Source organism: Chlorocebus sabaeus, chromosome 4, assembly GCF_047675955.1.
Source record: "Chlorocebus sabaeus isolate Y175 chromosome 4, mChlSab1.0.hap1, whole genome shotgun sequence".
In the NCBI taxonomy this organism is placed as follows: domain Eukaryota; kingdom Metazoa; phylum Chordata; class Mammalia; order Primates; family Cercopithecidae; genus Chlorocebus; species Chlorocebus sabaeus.
Window position 1 is genome coordinate 5,798,261 of NC_132907.1, and position 25,178 is coordinate 5,823,438.

Sequence of the window (25,178 nt, forward strand, 5' to 3'; positions counted from 1 at the left end):
TTTGAGTCTTTTTGCTTACTAATTCTTTTTTGCTTACTTTTTTAGTCTTTTTGCTTACTGATCTTCTCATTCAACACTATCACTTTTTGCTTACTGATCTTCTCATTCAACACTATCATTTAATCCTATCATTCACAATTGCAAGCAACAAAAACCAATTAAGCTGATTTATAAGCTGGTATAGATAGTGGTTAAAATCCTACATCTGGCATCAAGCTGCCTGGGTCTTGACTGCCACTTATTAGCTTGTGACTTTGGATGGGTTCCTTAACCCTTCATGTGCCATGGCATTCTAATATATAAGAAGGGAATAATTAGAGGATCCACCTATTAGAACTCTAGTGAGGGTAAAGTAAGTTTATTCATGTAAAGCACTTAGTAAGAACAAAATAGCGTAAAACATTCAATAAATCTTAGCTATCATTAAGCAGAAAAGAAATGTATTAATATTTATTTAAAATGTTAATATTACAATAACATCTTATTAAGAAATTATTAGGTAATATTCTATGACTCTGGAAAATGTAAAACCATAGGGATAGAAAACAGATCAGGGATTGGGGTGGATGAGAGTTGGCTACAAAGGTTCAGCATGAGAGAATTTGAGACATAATAGAACTGTTCTATAACATGACAGTGATGGGTACATGACTTTAGACATTGTTAAAGTTCATAGAACTGCATATCTCAAAGAGTGCATTTATTGTATGTATATTTTTAAAATAAAAGGCTACTAAAGAGCTCACATAATCACTGTGATATTTGGATAATTAGGCCTAGAAATTGAGCAGAAATAAAGAAAGCAAGGCTGTTGGACACTGGGTGCCAGGGACTGCACCACAACCACCACCATCCAGGGCACAGAATGTAAGAAGCTGCCCTTGCGGTTCGTTACCCCCATTTCCCTATTTCCCCTAGAGACCAGATATTGATACTTTCATGGCAACCACCTGCCACCAGAGAGCTTTTCCACCCCTACTTCTTAGGTCACTAGCTACCAAGTCGAACTCTAAGGTGAGTGCAAAAGATTAGCAGAGCCTAGATCATGTACACCCATCTTAGCTACAAGGGAGGCTGGAAAGATGAGTGTCTGTTTTGACTTTATGATGACAAGCAAATGCTACCCCAACAACATTAATAAAGAGGGAATTATCTCCAACATAGGAATAGGTTCAGATACTGGGAATCAAAATGAATAAAAAATAAACATGTCAATGGTAGTTTTCAATAAATACTTGAATCAGATTTACTCAGACAGCTGAAATCAGAACTTTCAGAAAAGCAGTTCTTATGAACTTTAACAGTAGCTATTTCTATCTCATTTAAGTATAAACTGCATTTAACAAAAAACTGTTATGTTATTATGGAAAGAAAACTGAACCAAGCATCCATAGATCCTGAATTCATAGACAAATCCCTTGTCCATGTAAAGGTTTTACTCCTATATCTATAAAACAAGACCTATTGCAGAGTTGTTGTGAGAGTGAAATGAAGGGAAAATTATGAAAGTCTGTAAAACTCTAAAATCCTACATAAATGTAAGTTATAAAATAATAAGACACTTTAAATGATTTAGATCTCTATGTGTTGAGATGGTAAAATCTCCAAGATATGTTTGCTGGAAAAGAAATTTCTATCCTCTGCCTTGTATTTCTATATCAGCCCCTGGGAGAGGATTTAATACCACCTATGCTTCCCAGCCATGTGTCCACCCACGTTCTAGCTACTCTTCTGCCTGCTATGGGAGGAAGAATTGCTAATGTCAGCCTCATTCTTGAATGAAATCTTACTGGTGGCAGAAGTACTTTTTTTTTTTTTTTTTTTTTTTTTGAGACAAAACCTCACTCTGTCACTAAGCTCACTGCAACCTCTGCCTCTCGAGTTCAATTGATTCTCATGCCTCAGCCTCCCAAGTAACTGGGATTACAGGCACACACCACCACACCTGACTAATTTTTGTTTTCTTTTTTTAGTAGAGACAGGGTTTGCCATGTTGGCTAGGCTGGTCTCAAACTCCTGGCCTCAAGCAATCCACCCACCTAAGCCTCCCCAAATGCTAGGATTAAAGGTATGAGCAACTGTGCCTGACCAGAGTTACTATTTCTTAAAGGCAAGAGTAGGTTTCATCTACTCTATTGCTGCCTATTCCTACACTGTCAGTTCACAGAGCAAAGTCTGGCCTCTGAGGCAGGTTGCCATGCTCACCCATAGGTGGGGTAAGTACCTGGACTTAAACAGGAAGCAGGGAGCTAGAAGCCCTGCTTAGATTTCCAGGCCTCTTCCTCATGGACTATCACCACTTCATAGGGACATCTTCCTTTTATACAGGTGTCTTCTGAGGTAAATCTGATTTAAAGATATGGGACACTTGCTTTGTGATTCTGTTTTAGAAATTATTACTTGTACTTTGCCCTCTATTGGGCTGTTGTTTCCTATTCAAGAGTCCTGGAGAAAAGGCAGGTCAGCAGTAGAATTTAGTATTAAATTTCCAACCAACAACAAATATTTTTAATAGAGGAAAGAGAAGTCTTAGAACAATGTTCTAAGAATAACATTAAAGAATTACATTATAAGTCTATTTCTACCTAAATAAATATGTTCCCAAATTCTGAGTATATGCTTCAGTGATTTTGAAAATAATTTTTTGAAGACACAAACCACACTCTTGAATTATGCCTGTCACTAGAGAGGAGAATGGGACAAAAGGAGTTAAAGAGAGAAAATGTGAAGAGAAGTGTTGACTTTCTCCTCTGTGTTTCTTCTGTGACTTTTTCCTCTACATTGTTTGAATTTTTACAATGAGCATGTTTTCATGTATTTTGTGCAAGTGTTTATAAATATAAAGTTTGTTTCTTTGTTTCTTGGTGGAGATAGGGGTCTCACTATATTGTCCAGGCTGGTCTCACACTGTTAGCGTCAAATGATCCTTCTGCTCAGCCTCCCAAAGCCCCAGGATTAGAGGTATGAGCCACCACACCTGACTGATAAAGTTTTTAATACACAGAAAAATAACTTGCTGAATGTCAAAAATCTAAGAAACAAAATCTTACACACCAGAGGTTGTAAGCAAATATGTGGCCTTATTTAAACCAAACTCTCCCTCCCCTAAAAAAATTCAACAAGAAATATGAGAATCTATGAAAAACATCCTTAAAAGAAGACAATGAAAGATAAAACACAAAATAATTCCTACTTTAAGTTTCATTCTTGGTTCGCTTGAGTTGCTGTCACCTCTGGGCCATTTGTAGAAATAGACTTAAACAGTAAGTATTGTGGAAGATGGATACAAGATTATAAATTCTCTGAGAACAAAAGAGAGGCTGCAGTTTGCCAAAGCCGGAACTGATGTTTGTCTTCTGAGGTTAGCTAATGTTATTATCAAGTGCTATAAATGTAAATATACATAGCTAGACATAGGCACACATACATACACATGTTTATGTTATATATTAGTAAGCTTCCTAAAAGGACAAACCATACTTAGCCATCTTTGGATCAGAGTACCCTGTGCAGTATCAGGTACCTAGTTCTCAACACAAATGCCTGAGCTATGTAACAATATTTATTAACTATCTTTGGCTAAAGACTTACCAGGCTAGCCACTTAAAGACATTGTAATTGAACCTACAACTTACTAGGTAGTTGTTATGACCTGAATTGTATCCCCACCCAAAATTTGTATTTTAAAATCCCAACCCCCACTACCTCAGAATGTGACTATTTGGATATAGAGTCTTTAAAGTGGTAATTAAGGTAAAATAAGGCCATATGGGTGAGCCTTCATCCAGTATGACTGGTATTCTTAAAAGGAGAGATTAAGACACAGACGCATAGAGGAAAGACATGTGAAGACACCAGAGAACCATGACCCTCTACAAGGTAAGGACAGAGGCCTTAGAAGAAACCAACCCTACTCACACCTTGATCTTGGACTTCTAGCCTCCAGAATCGTAAAGAAAATAAATTCCAATTGTTTAAGCCACCAGTCTGTGGTACCTGTTATGGCAACAGTAGAAAACTGTCATTATCAAGTAGATAAATTATTTTATCCTACTTCCAGATTCTTTTGAGGTTTAAGAACTGGTAGTGTGCTTCAGTGGACTTGTAATGGATATGTGTTATTTGTCTGGCCCTACACCCTCTTCACTGTAATCTGTTAACAGTACCCTGCTCTTCCCATGAGCTTCTATTTAAGTCAGGATGGGTCTTCCAAACAAAAGGTGAGCATGTTGGCCCTGGAGAAGACTCGCAGCCCAAGCTTGCAATCAGCCTCTCTCCTAGAATCTGAAATCTGAGTAGAGTCACATAGGACAGAAGGAACTTGGAGCTGAGGCATTTGAAGGCTAGTGCCCTACAGAGATTCTCTGTGAGTGATCATCATACAGGTCCCTTGAGGCCCTGTTTGCTGACCTTCCCAAGGCCTTGAATTTTCAACTCTCCTTCTGCTTTTAAGCCTGTGGAGCATACTTCTAATTCATTCCCTTTTTTGGCCTAAACTCACTAGAGAGAGTGTTGGTTCTGCAGCCAAAAACACCTCAGTAGTACACATATTATTTTGTACAGCCAGGTTCCTCCCATAATAGTCTCTTCATAAATGAATTAATAGTATACTCTTCAGCTCCATAAGAAAAAAATATTTGAAAATATCTTGCAAAATAAAATTCTCCATTATACCTCTCCAATGTAGGTATGTAACAACACTGTTTCACAGATGAGGAAGGTCAAAGAACAGATGCTAATGTATGAACAAACTTCTGCAACACATCCACCAGAACCTACAAGGAAAATTAAGGGCAAGAGAAAACAGGACGTGGAAAATTTGAAATGCAAGTCGGAGTTTGTACCTGTGTGCACTATGGCACACAGCTAACATGGAGATGGAGAGTGACTGAGTGCAGGGGTTTTGCAATGATACCTTTGCCCTACTGAACTATCACAACCCAAAACCAGATGGTTGCTACAGAGAGAAGCTACCTCACCACCAATGTGACTTAACATCATAACTTGGTAAAAGAATTTTAAAAATCATTTTTAATAGTAATGTTTCTCTATCCCTGGGCAAGTAATATGCAAAGAAGTTCTATCTGTGCCAAAACAGTGATTTCCCACTATGGAAATCACTTATTCTGCATTTATTATTTATATCACTGTCACATTGTTAGCATCGAGTTTATAATAAATGTATTCTCTCAGTCACTAATCATTCACAATTTTAAAAATCATCTACAGCCAGATAATAGAATTAAATCACTGAGTTAACATAACCCTTTTTCTGCTTAAATTTTAAAACATCAATACAGTTTTTATTTACTTTTCCATTCTCCTTCAATATGAACAATTAAATTTCATTACTTTTTTCCCTAATATCTGGAAGATTTTTACTTGTGGTTTCTGCTTTTTTTCCCCCATTGATGAACTGCTACAATAGTTTTCCAAAGCTTTATCAGCCACAATCCAAACTGATTTGATCATTCATAAAACTGGCATCATTCATGCTGCCAGGTTGCTGCCTTAATTAGCAAGTATTAGGAATGACCTTTTACACTCCAATAAAGTAAATCACCTCCCAAAGTAAGTTAACTAGTGGGGTTAGCAAGGAAGCCTTATTATAATGTCCTATACCTAAGGAAGTATGCAGGTATCTCCACTACCAGCTACAGAGCTAATATTTATTTCACCCAACTACATATCTACAAATCAAAATCTCCCTTTTTCATTCCCCTTACCCCCCTCCTTCCTCATCTCTATTTATGAATATTTCCACTTCAGTGTTCTGGATCAATCAATTTCAGTTCAACACATTAGTTCCCAAATAGAAATGTACAGGAAGATAAAATAGTTATGACTCAGGAGATGCTAAAAACCTCTATGGTGCTTTTTCCATTTATATAACCGTTAACACTGCCCCCAAATTCCCATTACTAATAACCGTAAGAGAAGGTTAAGGGCTAGTGTCTCTAGAACAACTCTTAAAATACGGCAGCTCTGGAAAATTAGAACATAAATAGCCATTCACATGTTAGGAGCTCATATGCTAGGAATGAAAAACTCAGCAGCAAATAGCATAGACCTTGACATTTAGCTGTGATGTGATCAGTTATCAGCAGAATCACAGATTGAAAGACAGAAATGAAGAAATTAGATGGCATAAGAAGTTATAATCTGGGAGGAGATTTTTTAAAAGTCGGTGCAATAAGATGAACTGCTTCCATGAGAATGGTGGGAGAAGGTCCACATTTGTGTGGAATGTAAAGTTACAAATAAAATTGGGGATAAAAGTGAATATTGATTTAGTGTGAAAAAAGAAATAATGAATTGCTTATTTTTAAAAGCTGACATACATGACATACCTTTTTAATACATTTTTCCACCTTTCTTATTTACATATTCTTTGATCACCTTTTCAAATGGCAATAATTTGGTCTGTCTAGAAAGAGAATAGAAAAGTAATCCAATCTTCCTTTAGCCTGGTTGACAGACTTTTTTTTTTTTATTACCGATAGATTCTAAACGTTTCTTTCAGTTTCATTACCTAATTTGTAACATCAAGCAAATTTTTAGGGTTGTTTGCCAATTGGAGAAAACCTCCCCTTAAGTTTCTTTTATACGTAACTAGTTTTGGGTTCTATACAATTCCAACCTGTTTATCTGTGCTGCCTACATATTTTCAGAGCCAAGGACAGGTTTACATCACAATATGTTCTCTGGTCTTACGCCTTCAAAACAAGCTGGCTGGTGAGTGGGCACACTACAGGAAGCCATTCCTACACACCCTTTAGTTTTGAAACCACATTTTAAATGTAGAACATACATCAGTAGCTATTTTATTTTTATAACATTTCTCTCTGAACCAAGTCACAAAATACAGAAGCATTTACAGTAACACACAGATGTACACCTACTTTTAATTATATTCTATATAGAGTAAATCACATGACTATGCCAATAACTTCCTCCTCACCAGAGCCATTGGTTTTTCTGATTCTGCTTTCTTCCAGGCCTTTTTAGGTAACAGTGCTAACCAAATTACCCAATTATTCATAAAGCTCAATGAAACATTAGATCATATTTATTTTCACTAATTAAATTCATACCCAGGTGCTGAACAAGAAAAGCACTCCTTCTTACATAAACCAAAACCAGTTTTACAAAGACGTTTCTCAGAAAGAGTGAATGTAATTGTATTAGTCCATTTTTACACTGCTATAAAAAACTACCCAAGACTGTGTAAATTATAAAGGCAAGAGGTTTAATTGACTCATGGTTCAGCATGGCTGGGATGGCCTCAGGAAACTTACAATCATGCCGGAAGGCCAAGGGGAAGCAAGGCACCTTCTTCACAAGGCAGCAGGAAGAAGAAATAATGCAGGAGGAACTACCAAACACTTATAAAACCATCAGATCTTGTGAGAACTCACTCACTATCACAAGAATAGCATGGGGGAAACTGCCCCCATGATTCAATTACCTCTACCTGGTCTCTCCCTTGACACGTGGGGATTTGGGGATTATGCAGATTACAATTCAAGATGAGATTTTAGGTGGGGGGGACACAGTAATGAATCAGAATATTCTACATATAAATTTACATGTAGCAATGCAGGCAGTTGCACACGTGTTCATTTGCAGACTATAGGGAAAGTTGTACCCTTCATGTTATTTTTTTCTTATAAAATTGTATGTTCTATCATAAACTACACAGTTTATGAAAGAATTGATAATAGTTCCCAAAGTGCATAATATTGAAGCTAGATTATAAAACCACAAAATAGCCAGGTGTCGTGGCTCATGCCTGTAATCCCAGCACTTTGGGAGGCCGAGGTGGGTGGATCACAAGGTCAGGAGTTTGAGACCAGCCTGACCAACATGGCGAAACCCCATCTCTACTAAAAATACAAAAATTAGCCAGGTCTGGTGGCACGCACCTGTAATCCCAGCTACTCGGGAGGCTGAGACAGGAGAATTGCTTGAACCCGGGAGGCGGAGGTTGCACGAGCCGAGATCACACCATTGCACTCCAGCCTGGGCATCAGAGTAAGATTCCATCTCAAACTAAAATAAAATAAATAAATAAATATAAAACCACAAAATAAAAACAATATTTCCACAGAGCTAATTGAAAGCATCCATTCACACTATTCTTATGATGGCTATGAAGTTTCTGATTTGTATCCTTTGATTTTATAAAATTAAAAAGCTCTATAGGCATTTCTTACTCTAAATTTCATAGTTTACTGAAATACAGAGACCTAAAAATGTTTCTTTATCATGCATTTAGTCCTTTACAAAATTCCTTTTGGGAAAAAAAAAAGAAAGAAAAAAAAAAAAACATGTTTAGGAGTTCAGGACAAGACAAATGTTTTGAAACTCTCTTTGATTATAGACAATAGTAAAATGTTACTTAAAGTCAGCTATTCACAATCTTGGATGCATATTAAAATCACCGGGAGCTTTTAAAAGTCCTACTGTCCAGATCACACCTCAAACAAATTAATAAGAATTTCTGTTTAAGTCCCAGGCATCATTGCTTTCAAAGGTCCCAAGTAATTCCAAAGTGTGTTCAAAGCTAAGAACAGTTGTTTTACAGTGTGTTTATAATCAGCTGGCAGACACAAATACATTTTAGAAAGGGCAAAAGAAAGTACTTTAATTTGCTATGATTTAATTCAAAGGGGGAAACTGTACAAAGTATCCAAGCTGGGAAAAGTAGTCATTCCAGAAATAATGAACCATCTGATTTGACTATAATAATGAAGCTCATAGGTAGGCTAGGCCCAAATGCTATTAGGAGTGTCCCAAAGTGGGATCCATCATATGATGGTACATGTGGGGCTAGTGAGGAAGAAATCCCTCTTCAATTCTCTTTCTCTTCTAGTTACAAGGAGATGACAGTGCCAATGTTCCTGCAGAATGTCTTCATGACTTACTAATACTGCTTTTGAATGAGAGAGCCAGCCTTGGGCTCAGAGTATCAAATGAGAATTTAATAATTGTCTCATTATATATTTAGTAGGTATTTTACAATTATGGCAAGTGTTGCTTTTCCATTTACAGAAAGGAAACACGTTTTTCTTCTAAAATAAAGTTGTTTAAAGTTTTTTTAGCTGAGTCTTTTTAAATATTAGAAGTAAAAGTAGAATACTCATAGAATTTTTAAAGTCACAAAATGAGAAATAATTGTTTTAAAATTAAGGTCCAAGTTGACTGAAAGCTATGGCCACAAAGTCATGTTTATTAATCTTTAGACTCAGTCTCAGCATTACTTATTTATGAATGGCCTTACATAAAGATGCAATGGATCCAAGTAATCAACATTGAAAACTCATTTATATAAATTTCTAACAAACTGCAATTATGACCTATTGGTCAGTTGGGAAAACAAGGTAGTGTGGGTCTTACCAACATAAATTTTAAAAATAGAATATATTAGAAAATATCAAAGAGTATATCATTATCATACTTAGCAAGCATAAGGGTTATTTTGTGATACTTTTGTTTCATTTAGCATATATATATATATACTGTAAAATATGTTTCTTACTGCAAGTCTCGGCTGAATACTAAAAACACTGCTTCTTGTATATTAACTGAACTGTTCAGGCAATCCTATAAGGGCTTTATTATTTTTATTGTTACTATTATTATCTGTAGACAAGAGTAAACTTAGGCTAAAACTTAAAAACATCATTCATTTGCTCCAGGTCACACAGAGAAAATGGAATAGCCAGATAGGGACTTAAGCAAGGAGACTAATAGTTCATGCTCTTAAAATGGTTCTCTAATTCCATGAGTATCTTTCTTTCCCTTCCATAACTGCTAATTCATAGGTCCATGGCAGGAGGCCTGCCCTCAGCCATCTATGGATGAATCTCCAAAAGAATTTGCTCTGTTTTGCTTGCTGAGATGACACAAATTAATCTAGTTCTCAGTAAGAGGCTCAAGGATTTCTTAGCAATGCAATAATATCTGAAAAACATTGAAAAGTATGTCTGTGGTAGATAAAAGATGGCTATACATTCTTTGATGCTCTGTCTGAGAGGAAGAGTTGATGTCCCTCAATTTGAATCTGAGAATACTATGACTGTTTAATCAATAATGTATGGCATAAGTGATGCTACATGGCATTGGAGGGTAGGTCACAAAAGGCCACGCAGCCTCCTTAATAACTGGAACACTTGCTCTTCAAGCCCTGAACCTTCATGTAGGAAGTTCAGCTACCCTGGGGCTTCCACACAGAACAGGTGAGGTACACTCACTTAGGTAGACTATACAAGCTATGTACTGCCTCCTAGCCAACCCAGCTAAGGCCTCAGACATGTTGTGAAGTAAATGTGGGCCTCAGAGACCAGACCATTTTTAGAGTAGCATTGAGAGACTTCTGTAATGTTATATAAAACAGAATAATCACCCAGCTGAGCCCTGTCCAAGATTTCAATCCTCAAAATGCAAGCTATAATATAAGGGTCATTGTTTCAAGCCACCGAGGTTTGGGTTAGTTCGTCAGGCAGCAATAGTTAACTGAACCAGAACTTGGTTGTGGGGGTGCTTTCACAACAAAACCGAAAACATACGACATTGACTTTAGGACCAGATGGGGTCAAAATCATATAGGCCCTTAAAGTGACCATTAGCAAAAGCTGGAAAGCCCTTAAGGAGGGTGTTAGTAAACTCTGGACAGGCCTCAAAGAGTTTAGCCAAAACTGGAAATGAGGAAATCGTTATTGGAGGTTGGAAAAAGGTGACATGTTACGCAGAAGAAGCAAGTTTGCAACGCTGTCACCTATGAAAACATGGAAAATAGAAAATATTCCGAATGAAGTGGTAGATTTGGCCAAGATTTGTTAGGCAAAATGTTAAAAGTGCTAACTAGTTTATTTTAGCTGTGTATGATAAGATATGAATACAGAAAGATGAACTGAGAAAGGAACTATTCTGTTTTTAAGCAAAATTCAGGGGAACGATAAAGGAACCAGCACAAGTTAGGTTTCAATATAAAACTCTTATCATTCCCAGCCTCTCCAGATGACAAAAGGCTCTCAAAATAAGAAGCAGTTTCAGGATAGAGATTACTTACTTTAAGGATGTGGCTATAAGACTTTCTGTTGACCCTCTCCATTAGACAAACAGACTTCTATGTCTAATAGGGGCTTTGTCTCACAGTATCTTGACTGTCAACCCAAGCTGAAGAGGAACTGCTCTTGAACAGATTTGAGGGTGTGGTGTTATCTAACAGAGTAAACCTCAACAAAATTTATAGAAAACCCACAAAACTTTTAAGAAAATTGTACTAACAAAACACCATTGACTTAGACTAAAGGAGACAAGGAAGTTAAAAAGAAGAGCCCATAGGCCACCCATGTTCTACAGAGGTTAGAAAGCAAGTTGAGAAATCTGTGCAACTATCTACATGGAGCATGGTAAACCAAAGGAAGGATGATCCAGGGGATAGAACCAAGGAGCCCAGAGGATAGAGCCCAAAGCACAAAAACATACTCAGGGGCCAGAACTGGGACCCGATCATGGAATTGGCAACCTGTGCCCAGCTAGCGTTCAACTGCTGCCATACCAAATTACCACAAACTTAGTGGAGTAAGACATCATATATTCTTTATCTTACCATTCTCTAGATTAGAAGCTATATACATTTTTTACCAGACTAAAACCAAGGTGTTGGCAGGGCTGCCTTTCTGGAGACTCTAAGAGAGAAGTTGTTTCCTGCTCATTCTGAATATCGGCAGAATTCAGTATCTTGAGATTATAGTATTGGGTTCCCCACGTCCTTGCTAGCTGTAAAATGAGGGTCATTTCCATCCTCTAGATGTCATGATATTCCTTAACTCACAGCCTCCTTTTTCCATCAGCCTCTGTCTGACTCACCGTGCTGTCTTCCCCTTGTACTTTCACAGAGTCGGGTGATTAGATTTGGACCACAGACAAACCAGAATACTCTTTCCATCTCAAGTCCTTAAACTGAATCACATCTGCAAAGCCCCTTTTGCTGTGTAAGGTAACATATTCACAGGTTCTGTGGGTTAGGACTGGACATTTTTGAAGAGGCTTTTTCTTCCTGTCATAATAACTAACTGCTATAAGCCTTCTGTTGTCCTCCTTTTAAATGGAAATTCCTTTCTAAATTTTTTTAAGAGGAGGGAGCTCCCTACATTGCCCAGGCTGGAGGGCAGTGGCTATTCACACGTGCAAACATAGCACACTATATCCTCAAATTCCTGGCTTCAGTTGATCCTCCCACATCAGCCTCCTAAGAAGCTGGAACTACAGATCCATGCCACCATGCCAAACTTCAAATGGGAACATCTGTTGTGGCTCTGTCCTAGCAGACTATGTGCAGGGAGTGGGCATGAGGAGGAGTGGGAGAGGGACAGATAATCTGCTCTTTAATGTACACATGTTCAGAACAACTAGAACTGAATTTAGGAGCTGTATCCAAGGAACAACACATGAGAAGCCTCATCCACATCTGGATCTGATTCAAATGAGGAGGTCCTGTATTTCGAGCTGATGCTATAATAAATTGGCATTTCAAAGGATCTTAGAAGGGAAGTGAGTATATTTTGCATGTGGGAGAGATGTAAATAATTTGCAGGCAGAAGGAAGGCTGTGGTAGATTAAAGATGAATGCAAATTTTTTGCTAGTCTCCTCAATGAGAGGTGGAGGCTACTTCACCTCCCCTTGAATCTTGTGACTGTTTTGACCAACTACGTATGACAAAAGTGAAGCAGTGTGACTTCCTGGACCAATTATTGTGCCTATCGGTGCTATAATACTGGAAAACACTTGTGGAACAGATCAACAAATGAAGAACCTACCCTCTGTAGAAGTCAGAGCAGAGGATTACTTTAATTATTAATCATTTCATATGGTCACATAACCATTTACTGAAGACTTACTATGTGCCAAGCAGTATGCTAAGTGTTTTTACATGTGTATACAATTTTATTTGATAACTATTATATGAAATAAATATAACTATCTCTACTTTATAGGTGAGAGCAGAGAGATTAAGTAATGTGACTATAATCATACAGTTAGTAAGTAGCATAATTGGTGTTCAACCCTGAGTCCCTCTAATGCCCGTCATCTTCTTGCTTGCTGGCTTTCTTCTTTTCTTTACTTATTTTTAACATCCTTCATACAGCCAGAAGAAAAATACAAATATCGCAAAAGAGTATACTCTGTGAAAAAGATAGCTCCTTCCTACCTCTGACCCTAGTCTCCCAGTTCCCATTCTCAAAGAAAAGCACTGCTATTAGTTTCCTGTGTATCATTCTAAATATATCCTATATGTATATACAAGTATATGTGTGTATCCTTTTTCACACAAATGATAGTATTTTAAATACAGTTATTCAACGTTTTTCATATTACAAGATGTCTCCAAAGTTGTTATTATTTTTGTGGGTACATAAAAACTGTATATATGTATGGGGTACATGAGATACTTTGATATAGGTGATATGGTTTCGGTATGTCCTCACTCAAATCTCACCTTACACTGTAATAATCCTCACATGTCAAAGGTGGGGCCAGGTGGAGATAATTGAATCATGGGGTGGTTTCCCCCATAGTGTTCTCATGGTAGTGAATAAGTGTCACGGGATCTGACGGTTTTATAAAAGGGAATTCCCCTGCACAAGCTCTCTTGCCTGCAACCATGTAAGACATGACTTTGCTCCTCATTCACCTTCTGCCATGATTGTGAGGCATCCCCAGCCATATGGAACTGTGAGCCAATTAAACCTCTTTCCTTTATAAGTTACCCAGGCTTGGGTACGCCTTCATTAGCAATGTGAGAACAGACTAATAGGCATGCAAAAAGTAATAATCATATCATGGAAAGTGGGGTATTCATCCCATTAAGTATTTATTCTTTGTGTTACAATCCAACTATACTATTTTATTTTTTTGAGACAGAATCTCACTCTGTTGCCCTAGCTGGAGTGCAGTGGCACAATCAAGGCTCACTGAAGCCTCAATCTCCCAGGCACAAGTGATCCTCTCATCCCAGCCTCCTGAGTAGCTGGGACTACAGGCATGCACCACCACACCCGGCTAAGTTTTTGTGTGTGTGGTTTTTTTCTTTGTTTGTTTGTTTTTTTTGTAAAGATGGGAGTCTCACTATATTTCTCAGGCTGGTCTCGAACTCCTGGGCTCAAGTGATCCTCCCACTTTGGCCTCCCAAAGTGTTGGAATTACAAGTGTGAGGCACTGAACCTGTCCTCCAAAGTTTTTAAACAATATACTACATCCTCATACACCAAAAAAAGGTAAAAACTTAGAAATCTGATAGTAATTTGAGGCAGTCTGTTTATTAGTTTAAACAATAAAACATTAATGTGGTCAAAATAAATCAAATATTTTATTCCTCAGGGTTTTTTCAATGAAATCTCTTAAATTATCTGTTCTACTCCTTGTAATGGTCAAGGGACATAAAGTATTAGGTTCACTAAGCAAATGGATAAAATATGTGATGTAACTTAAGTAATAATATCAAAGTTATATTCAAAGTATGGACACCTATGCAGTCTCAAACAAAGGATAAATGGCAGAGGTGTAGTATGATGCTATTGAACTGATTTTAACCACTATGCAGGGGAAATGAGGAATATAAAAAGAAAAAATATAAACATTTCCACAGATTCTGAAATACTTCTTTTTAAACATTCTGAACCTATTGCTAATCATCATATGAAAAAAATTACCTTGACTGCCTCTTAGATAGGTTTGCTTCCATCTATTATTGATGCAAAATAAAATTTGAACAGAAGTTTTCTGCGGAGGTAGCAGAAAATTTTATTACTATAAAACAAGAAAATATAAATTTTACAAAAGATGAAAGAAAGACTTTGCAATATGAAAGATTAATTCAATACTTCAAGAATCACTCTCCTGGAATAGGCATTTATGTTCAAAATATGAGAAAATTATCAAACTGCATCTTTCAGGATAAATTTGGCCAATAAATGTCATACAAAATAAAACTATCAATTAATAAAATCTCTCTTTCCTTTAGTAGTAAGAAAAAAATGGCCCAAATGTTTGGTTATAAATTTTTCATCACACCTGAGTAACTTATACATCAAAGTGACACCATAAATAATATACATGAGAATAATCCACATTTGTCTTAGTTTGAATTTCCCCTAGCAGCACACTCTGCAACCAAGATTCCCCTGCAAGTTGTTGATTTGGGAGGAGATCTCAGGAGACACTGGTAAAGTGGGAAGTCAGTGAAGTGTGTTTTATCAAAGCAGTTACCACTGTGGGAGACTCGGAGTTGGTGTAGAACATGCCCAACCTAGGGGCAAGAGAGCTGGGGTATTTATCCATTGGCTCTCATTGTTTGAGGGCTACTCCCTAGAAGTGTTGATTCATGGACCCTTCCCACCTGCTGGGAACACAGGCAGGGTGCTAAGACGGGAAGAAAGCCCTAAGGCAGTAGCAAAACCACTGCACTACAGGGGTAGGACCTGAGGACATATGGACAGTCTCTGATATGAGATATTTCAGAGAAGGGGTCAGCAAACATTTTCTAAAAAGGACAAGAGAGTAAATATGTTAGGCTTTGCAGGCCATTACAATCGCTGTCACAGCTATGCAACTGTGGAGTTACAGCACGAAAGCAGCCACAGACGATACATAAATGAGTACGGCTGTGTCTCAACAACACTTTATTTACAGATACAAATTTGAATTTCATAGAATTTTCATGTGTTATGAAATGTTATTCTTCTTTTGATTTTTTTCAACCATTTAAAAATGCAAACACTATTCTTAGTTTGCAGCCACGCAAAAACAGACTGTATTTAGCCTTCAGGCCACAGTTTGCCAATCCCTGTTTTAGACTATGAAGATATTTACCAAGCACTTATAAAATCTCAAGGGAGATGACATTCAATTTGCAAGAATATCACATGAGAACATTTAATAACCAATTGAACACAAAATAGTCCTAGCGTTTCAAAAAGTAATTTATTTTCATGTTGGTTCACTGCTGTATGCTGGAGTTACTAATGAATTATTAAATGAAATGAACATGTATATGAAAATCCAACTGGTACAAATTATCTCAGACTGATTTAAAAGCTGATAGAGTTCATCTCATTAACTTGTTCTTTTAAGGTAGAGTAATCTTATATCTGATGACTACTAAAACAAAAATGAGGCCGGGCATGGTGGCTCACGCCTGTAATCTCAACACTTTGGGAGGCAGGCAGATCACTTGAGGTCAGGAGTTCAAGACAAGCCTGGCCAACATGGTGAAACCCCATCTCTACTAAAAATACAAAAAATTAGCTGGGCATGGTGGTAGGTGCCTGTGATCTACTACTCAGGAGGCTGAGGCACAAGAATTGCTTGAATCCCCGAGACGGAGGTTGCAATGAGCCAAGATCATGCTACTGCACTCCAGCCTAGGTGATAGAGCGAGATTCAGTCTCAAAAAAAAAAAAAAAAACAAAACGGAATGACTACATCACAAAGTTTTTCAAGTGCACTGTGTTAATTTGCATACTTAAATTAACTATGAAGTTTAAGTAATGCAATCTTAAAAGGCAACTGCAGACTACACTGGGCACACTGCCTATACGGTAGCCCTGCTCTGCAATGAACAGTAAAAAAAAGGCAACTACAGAATGTCATTTTATAAAGGGATATCAGTGAACTGGTTGGAAGCTGGGGCTTCTTTGTCTTGGGCTGTTTGCATAACAAACACATTTTTTTCCTTATTCTATTTATTTATTTATTTTTGAGATGGGGATCTTGCTATGTTGCCCAGGCTGGCCCCTAACTCCTGGCTTCAAGCCATCCTCCTATCTCAGCCTCCCAGATTACTAGGAGCCATTGCACCCAGACTACTTTTCTTTAAATTGTAAATTTACTTGGGTCAGGCGGGGTGGACCATGCCAGTAATCCCAACACTTTGAGGAGCCAAGGCGGGAAGATTACTTGAAGGCAGGTATTCGAGACCAGCCTGGGGAACATAGTGAGTCCCCATCTCTACAAAAAACAAAACAAAACAAAAAATTAGCTGGGTATGAAGCCACATACCTGTAGTCCTAGCTACTCAGGAGGCTGAGGCAGGAGGATTGCTTGCACTCAGGAGTTTGAGGCTACAGTGAGCTATGATCATGCCACTGCACTCCAGCCTAGAAAACAGAGTGGGACCCTGTCTCTAAAAAAAAAAAAAGGTATAGATTGTGATTGGAATTTACTTGGAATTGGCTTCCAGGGTGAAAGGAAGAAATGCTGTAGATTACAAAAGAACTCAAAGCTTCCCTTTATGCCCGCACTATAGCAGGTAAAAGGGTCAGAGTACCAAAGACTCTAAGCTCAGTATTGTAGGGGACCAACCTAACCTCTCTGATCATCATTCATTTATAGAATAGTCATTGAACACCAACTATGCAAAAAGCTCCTTGCTAGATGCTGGAGATAGACACAAAAACTTTCCTGTTTGTAAAATGGATATAATTATGTGCCTTAGAGCAAGCATTCTGAATACACAGATAGGCTTCAAGACAGTCTGCTGAAAAATATTTGTTGATTAAACCAATATTTCTCAAATATTTCCTATGTACCAAGCCCAGTGCCAAGCCACAGGCTTACCACAAAAAACAAACAAACACTAGATAAATTTGATGAATTCATAGGACCTACAGTATATAAAGGATACAGACACTTAATGAGTAAACAAAGAAGTAAAACAATTATAGACGTTTCTAAGTACTAAGAAGAAAATGAGTACAATGCTATGATAAAGACAGTAACAAAGGTCTTAGAAATTTTTTATTTTTCTTTTGAGTTATAGTTTGCCAGGAACAAATTTTTCTGAGGAGGTTTCATTTCAGCTGAGACCTGAGAGGAAAGATAGAGAAAGCATTAAAAAAGATGATAGCAAGTGCAAAATCCTTTTGTGAGAAAGAACTTGATCTGCTTTCAAAACTGCCAGCATGACCAACAGATACAAGGCAGAATGGAAATGGGGTCAGAGATGGAAGCGGGTGCAAGTCATGTAAAGCCCTGAGAACAAGAAGATACAATTAGAGAGTTAAAAAAATAAGAGTTGGAGCTGACTCCCAATTTTCTGATTATAAAGGATTGATGGTTACGTGTAATTTGCAGAGAAAATGGAGACTGAGGAAAAAACAAGTTTGGGTCTATAATCTAAAATTTGACTGGTATTAGCTTGAGGTATGTACAAAAGCCCAAGTGGGAATGTCAAAAAGACATGTAGGTATATGAATCTGGAGTTCAGAGGAGAGGTTTTGACTGAAGAAATGCTTTGGGAGAGTACTTAGCCTATAGGAATACTTTAGGGGAATATTTAGCCTATAGGATTGCAGGGTCTGACATTACCGGAGAAGAGTGCTACATTGTTCAATGAATATTTGCTGAATGAATAAATGAAACCTCATTTAAAATGTAAGTCATAAGTCAGAGAGACAAAAGTTTAAATCTTGACTGTGCCACTTGTGAGCTGTATGACCTTCGGTAGATCACTTAAGAACAGTGAGCTCAATTTTCTCATCTGTGAAAAGGGAAACAATAATAACCAACTCCTTGGTTGGTTCTGGGATTAATGAAATTACAGTTATAAAGTGTTTAACAGTGAATGACACACAACAGCCTCCAGTAGATACTAACTTTCCTCCCTTTGACTTCCACAATACCCAGTGCTGTAGGTGAAACTTCCTACTGCACCTTTACCAAGCAGCCCCTCTCCCTTCTGCCTTTCTCCCTTCTTTCCTTTGCTTCCTTCCCTGTTGCTGTCTTGTGCGCTCTCTCTTTCTCTCTTTGTGTGTGTGTGTGTGTGTGTGTGTGTGTGTGTGTATGTGTCTTTCTGTTGCCACCCATTGAGTGCCTGCTACCTATATGTATAATGCTTCTTTTGGACACTGAAGATACAGCAATGAACAAAAGTGTAGTGGCACCGAACACAAGCAATCTTATGGTTTACATTACCCTAAAAATAGAATTAAACCAAAGACCCACTTAATCTAATTAACAATGATAAAAGTGAGTCACTACAAAAGAAAAAAAAATGACTTAAAAGCAGCCATAAAGAATGAAATTTTGTCCTTTGCAGCAACATAAATGGAGCTGGAGGCCATTCTCCTAAGTGAATTATCTCAGAAAACAGAAAACCAAACACTACATGTTCTGACTTATAAGTAAGAGCTAAACAATGGGTACACATGGACAAAAAGATGGAAATAATAGACACTGGGGACTCCAAAAGGAAGGAGGGTGGGAGGGGAGCAAGGATTGAAAAGTTACCTATCAAGTACAATGTTCGCTATTTGGATAATGGATACACTAGAAACCCAATCCCCACCACTACAAAATATGCCGATATAACAAACACACACATGTACCCCCGAATGTAAAATAAAACAATTTATTTTTTAAACTCGTCAGTAAAAAGAAGAGAAGGAAAGAAGTTTCCACTAGTTTCTAGAGAGGTAACTAAAAAATTCCACCAACATGAACTCTTCCCTCCCTTGGCATTTTGTTTACCCCATGCTGTGCCCCACCGAGTTGCTTTCTGGATTGTGAAAGGAAGCTCTAAGGAAAGAACGAGGCAGTATACAACTTAATGCAGAGCAACAATCACAGAAGCACTTTAATCAGGAGACACAGGAAACTTTTATCTTGAAAAGCTGAAAAAAAAAAAGACTAAAAGAAGTGTTAATCCAGTTTTTCTGTCGTAGCTTAATATGAGCAATTGCAATCATTCTGCTAAAATAAACAGCTTTCTCACGAAACTTGAGCATTTATGTCCTTAACCTCTTAGACACTGGTCCAGCAGTAAAGCCGGGACAACACTTCCCATTGGAAAGATGGTTGTGGAAATTCATTGAGACCATCCACTGAAAGCATCCAACCCAGCCCTGGGTACAAAGCAGACCATTTTTTTTTATTGTTATTATACTGTAAGTTCTAGGGTACATGTGCACAACGTTCAGGTTTGTTACATATGTATACATGTGCCATGTTGGTGTGCTGCACCCATTAACTCGTCATTTACATTAGGTATATCTCCTAATGCTATCCCTCCCCCTTCCCCACACCCCACGAGAAGCCCCGGTGTGTGATGTTCCCCTCCCTGTGTTCAAGTGTTCTCATTGTTCAATTCCCACTTATGAGTGAGAGCATGCAGTGTTTGGTTTTCTGTCCTTGTGATAGTTTGCTCAGAATGATGGTTTCCAGCTTCATCCATGTCCCTACAAAGGACATGAACTCATCCTTTTTTATGGCTGCATAGTATTCCATGGTGTATATGTACCACATTTTCCTAATCCAGTCTATTATTGATAGCTATGTGGGTTGGTTCCAAGTCTTTGCTATTGCAAAGCAGACAATTAACAATGTCACTACCAGCTCCTTCCCCCTCTCCCTCTTGCATTTTTAAAATAAATTCTGATATTCATACACTCACATACCCCTAGCTCAATCTTTTATAGAATTGTGAAAAAATAAATTTAGACTTTATTGAACTAGTCTGATTTCTTTTGGTGAAAGAATCTTCTCTTGTATTAAGAAAAAGATAGCAGATTTATGTGTATAATGCTTTCATAAATAAATCAAATACAAGTATAAAAGAACCCACTCAAGACTGAAATTCTGTCATATAACAATAGGTAACATAACAGAAATCTATCTTTGATTTTTGTTCTCAAGTTCTTGAAATTAACATTTTAAATAATTTTATCTATTAATAGTGTTTAGTGGAAAGTGCAGAATAATTCATTTAAGCCTTAAAAGAGAATCTGAAAAGTTGATATTTGGCCACCAGATGGCGCCAAACCTCCAACTATTTTTGTGCCAGGCATTCAAAGCGCTCAAAAGTTAATTTAGAGCTAAAGGTTAGGCACTTGTTTATTGACTTTTATGCTTATATGTACAGTCATCTTGAAGAATCACATAAAATAATTTCCCACAGATCACGACTCCTTTATGTGACCCTACCAGATTCTTGCTTTGCTGTTCTCATTCTAATATATCCAGTTGAAAAAGTACTTTTTACCACCAGACCCTCACCACATAAGTTTAGTGAAGAACTTATTCATTAAACATTAAACCATGAATGACAAAAAAGTGTTAAATATAATTTCTCCCAGCTCTCAAATTTTAGTTATTTTAAATCCAAAACAACTCTGTAAAAACAGATTCAAACCAGCTTTCTAGGATCATTAAAATTTGGGATAGAAAGTAAAACTGTTTCAGAGGTATTAATGAAACATGGAAATTTCATTCTTAAGTACTGTGCATAGCTGTTTCTTTCCAAAGAAGTTACCTTTCATATGTGTCTTCTTTTCAACCTGCCAATTTCAGTACCGTGTATTTTTAAATCTGTTCTACATGTTTCTGGATGATACTATAAGATTTTGAGTTGTCATCTCATTGAAATGATTTAGTTTTCAACATTCTATTTTTTATTTTTAAACGTAGGATATAGAATATACTGAAAGTATAGATATCTGACATTTTAAATTAATAAGTTAGAAATAATCAAAAAAGGAATATTCAAAATTTTCATTAAGAATTGAAACTTATATCAATATTGATAGGTTATGCAGTTATAATCTATAATTTCCAAAACCTCAGAAAATTAAAAAACAAAGGTTTATTTCTTGCTCACACTCCAACTTCACTGAAGGTCATTTTGGGCTCCTCCACATCAAACTCACTCTAGGGACCCAACTAAGGTGTCAGTCACCGACTGGAATATTCCTAGTTTCTATAGCACAGAAGAAAAGAGCTAGAAAATTGACACTTGCCCAAAAAGCTTCCATCTAGAAGTGACACATCACTTTCACTCACATCTCTTTGGACAAACTAGTCACATGGGTGCACCAAACACCAGTGGGCCTGGAAAGTAGAAAGCTGGAAATAGATGATGAAGATTCGCTATAATTCATAAATATTAAATCATTATGCCCATATATAACAATGTTTTGGGGATACTATGGTACAAAACATTTTATAAGAGTTTCTATGTCCTTACCAAATCTTCTTTGTATTTTCAATCTATGTAGGGTAAAAGATTAAAGAAAATGAAAAAAGTTCTTCTTTTTACAGATATTTAAACTGGAGAGAAAAGACATATATGAAAAACAAAAATTCTGGCGACAACCAATGCCAGAAATTTTGGCAAATATTCTCATAAGTGCTAAAGCAGATGAGTGAGGAAGCACAAGGTGTTAGTTAAAGACTAACTGAAAGCAAGGAGATTTTATCTGGGTGTCACCAGAAGTGCAGCATTTGTATTTAAGTAGCTGGAGGACATTAGAAAAAACAGAGAGATAGGAATAAATGAGGCTGTTAAGGAAGAATTTTACAAAATCTTCACTAAATTTCCCAGACCAGCAAACACTTTCAGAGAGAGAGAGAGAGTCAACTCACTTTTCCCAAGGAAGATTTTTTTAAAATTCTTTCATCGACTATCAACTCAATTTTATGAAGAATATTTTATCACAAAAAGCTAAAATATTATTGAAATTTTAATTATGAATAATTTTAGCTTTATACAACCCTAACTTTATCATGTTACTGTGGACCAGTAAAAACTTTGTCACAAGTCAGCTTCTGTGAATAGCTGACCTGAAATGGAAAGTCCAAATTGAGATTAATAATTTCATCCAGTTGGCAATGAATAACTACTGTACATCTTTAAGTAGAGAGCTGCCTAGAATTGGGGGATGGAGCTGGAAGAAGGAATCTAGAAACAGTGAGAACATTGAAAATGACCCCGATGTAACCCTGAAAGTTATGGGGACCTAGATTAGGGTGCAGACAGAGAAAAAGGAGAGGGGCATTTTAGAAGGAAAACCAAAAAGAAATCTTGAAAATAAACCTATTTTCACACTGGAGGAAAGGTTTGTTTTGGTTTGGTTTGGTTTGATTTTAATGGTTTGTATAATGAACAGAGTTCTTAAATGTCTAACACATCAAAATGTTCCATAGATCTTGAAAAAATGCTATATAAACAAAGCTATAATCCAGCAATGAGAAAGAAAAGTATTTCAACATCTTCCGCAGGTTGGGGGCTATTACTTAAACCTTCATCTGGTAGACTTGACCCCAGGGTAAGGCAGCAAACTGATCTTGTTTATGTAACTCTAATCTCACTTTGGTTTTTACTTTTATCGTGACCCATTCAACCACGCAGCTATATGAAAACAATGCTTAGGAACAGCCATGCACTAAAGTATGAGATGATGAGTTATTTCTACCTGTGCAACTCTGAAGAAGGAAAGCTTTACTTAGCTTAGGCTACAAGTACTTATCAAGAATTGTTGAAACTGGCCAGGCGTAGTGGCTTATGCCTGTAATCCCAGCACTTTGGGAGGCCGAGGTGGGCAGATTACCTGAGGTCAGGAGTTCGGGACCAGCCTGGCCAACATGGTGAAACCCCGGTCGCTACTTAAAATACGAAAACTAGTCAGGGGTGGTGGCGGGAACCTGTAATCCCAGCTACTCGGGAGGCTGTGGCACGAGAATTGCTTGAACCCAGGAGGCAGGGGTTGTAGTGAGCCGAGATCATGCCACTGCACTCCAGCCTGGGTGACAGAGTGAGACTCCATCTCAAAAAAAAAAAAAAAGAAGAAGAAGAAGAAGAATTTATTAAACGAAGATCTGCAAGTAGTTTTAACCTAAGTAAATCACAGTACTTTTCTTTGTAGTAAAATAATACTTTATTTTTCTGGGGAAAAAAACCTTTTTTGCATTAATTAACTTTTAAAACATATTTCTTTATACAGGGCATTCTTCTCCACTGCAAATAAATCAACAGATGGCATCATTTTTTTAAGATGAATAAAAATCCAACATCCAATCAAATTCATTATAATGTTATGCATCATTTTGGAAAATGCCTACTGCCATATGTTTTGAAACAATAACAATAGTAAATTTTCCCCTCTGTTTTAAATGTAAAATATTTCAAGCTCACCAAAACATTCAGGGAATAATAGAAATATCCAGGCCAGGAGCAGTGGCTCACGCCTGTAATCCCAGCACTTTGGGAGGCTGAGGTAGACAGATCACCTGAGGTCAGGAGTTCAAGACCAGCCTGGCTAACATGGCAAAATCCTGTCTCTACTAAAAATACAAAAATTATCTGGGCATGGTGGCAGGTGTCTGTAATCCCAGCTACTCGGGAGGCTGGGGCAGGAGAATCACTTGAACCCAGGAGGTGGAGGTTGCAGTGAGCCGAGTTCGCGCCATTGCACTCTAGCCTGCGTGGCAAGAGCAAAACTCCAGAGAAGGGAAGGGGAGGGAAGGGGAGGGAAGGGGAGGGGAGGGGAGGGGAGGGAAGGGGAGGGGAGGGGAGGGGAGGGAAGGGGAGGGGAGGGGAGGGGAGGGGAGGGGAGGGGAGGGGAGGAAGAAAGAGAAAGAAAGAAAATCTAAGTGCCTCCCATAAGCTGTAAACATAAAACAGAAAATAAAATAATCTGGGCACCTCCACATACACACTAATCAGATTTTTTTCCCATCCCAGAGATAAATACTACCTCAATTTGATGTGTGTGTCATTATTATCACACATGCTGTTGTGACTTTGCTACATGGGTAAGCATCCATAAGCAATATACAATACTGTCTGGCACATTTTAAAACTTTATATACAGCCTTTCCCATATTCGTTTTTTCACTCAACATAACATTGAGATTTAGCCACAGGTTGATACATATAACTATGGTTCATTCACATTTTCCATCACGTAAAATTTACTTAATCACTCCCCATTTAACAATTAGATATTTTTCCATAGTTGTATTATGAACAACGCTGCCTGCCATCACTGTCTTGTCCCAATCTTCTCATATGCACATGCAAGACTTTCTCTAAATTCCACATCATCACCCTGTACAGCCTCTCACCAGCGGTATAAGTTCTTTCTTCTCCTCCACACCAACACGTCCTTTTATGAAATTTTCTGATTTCATGCAGTCTGATGTGTGTGAAATGATGTTGCATAAAGATTTTAATTTCCTTTTTCCTGATTACCAGGGAGGTTAAGCATCTTTGCCTCTTCATCTCTTTACCTGTTTCTCTATTGAGTTGATGATTAAGTTTTTTTGTTTGTTTGTTTTTGGAGACAGCGTTTCACTCGGTTGTGCAGGCTGGAGTGCAGTGGCGCAATCATAGCTC

At 37.6% G+C, this 25,178-nt stretch overlaps 1 long non-coding RNA gene across 1 annotated transcript in view; it reads right to left on the reverse strand.

The window, feature by feature from the left end:
- Positions 1-25,178, reverse strand: part of LOC140711485 (uncharacterized) — a 76,478-nt gene that overhangs the window by 15,605 nt on the left and 35,695 nt on the right. Inside the window, exon 2 of the long non-coding RNA XR_012092703.1 lies at positions 7,926-8,052. This is a non-coding gene — a long non-coding RNA (uncharacterized lncRNA). The remainder of the gene's footprint in view (positions 1-7,925; positions 8,053-25,178) is intronic.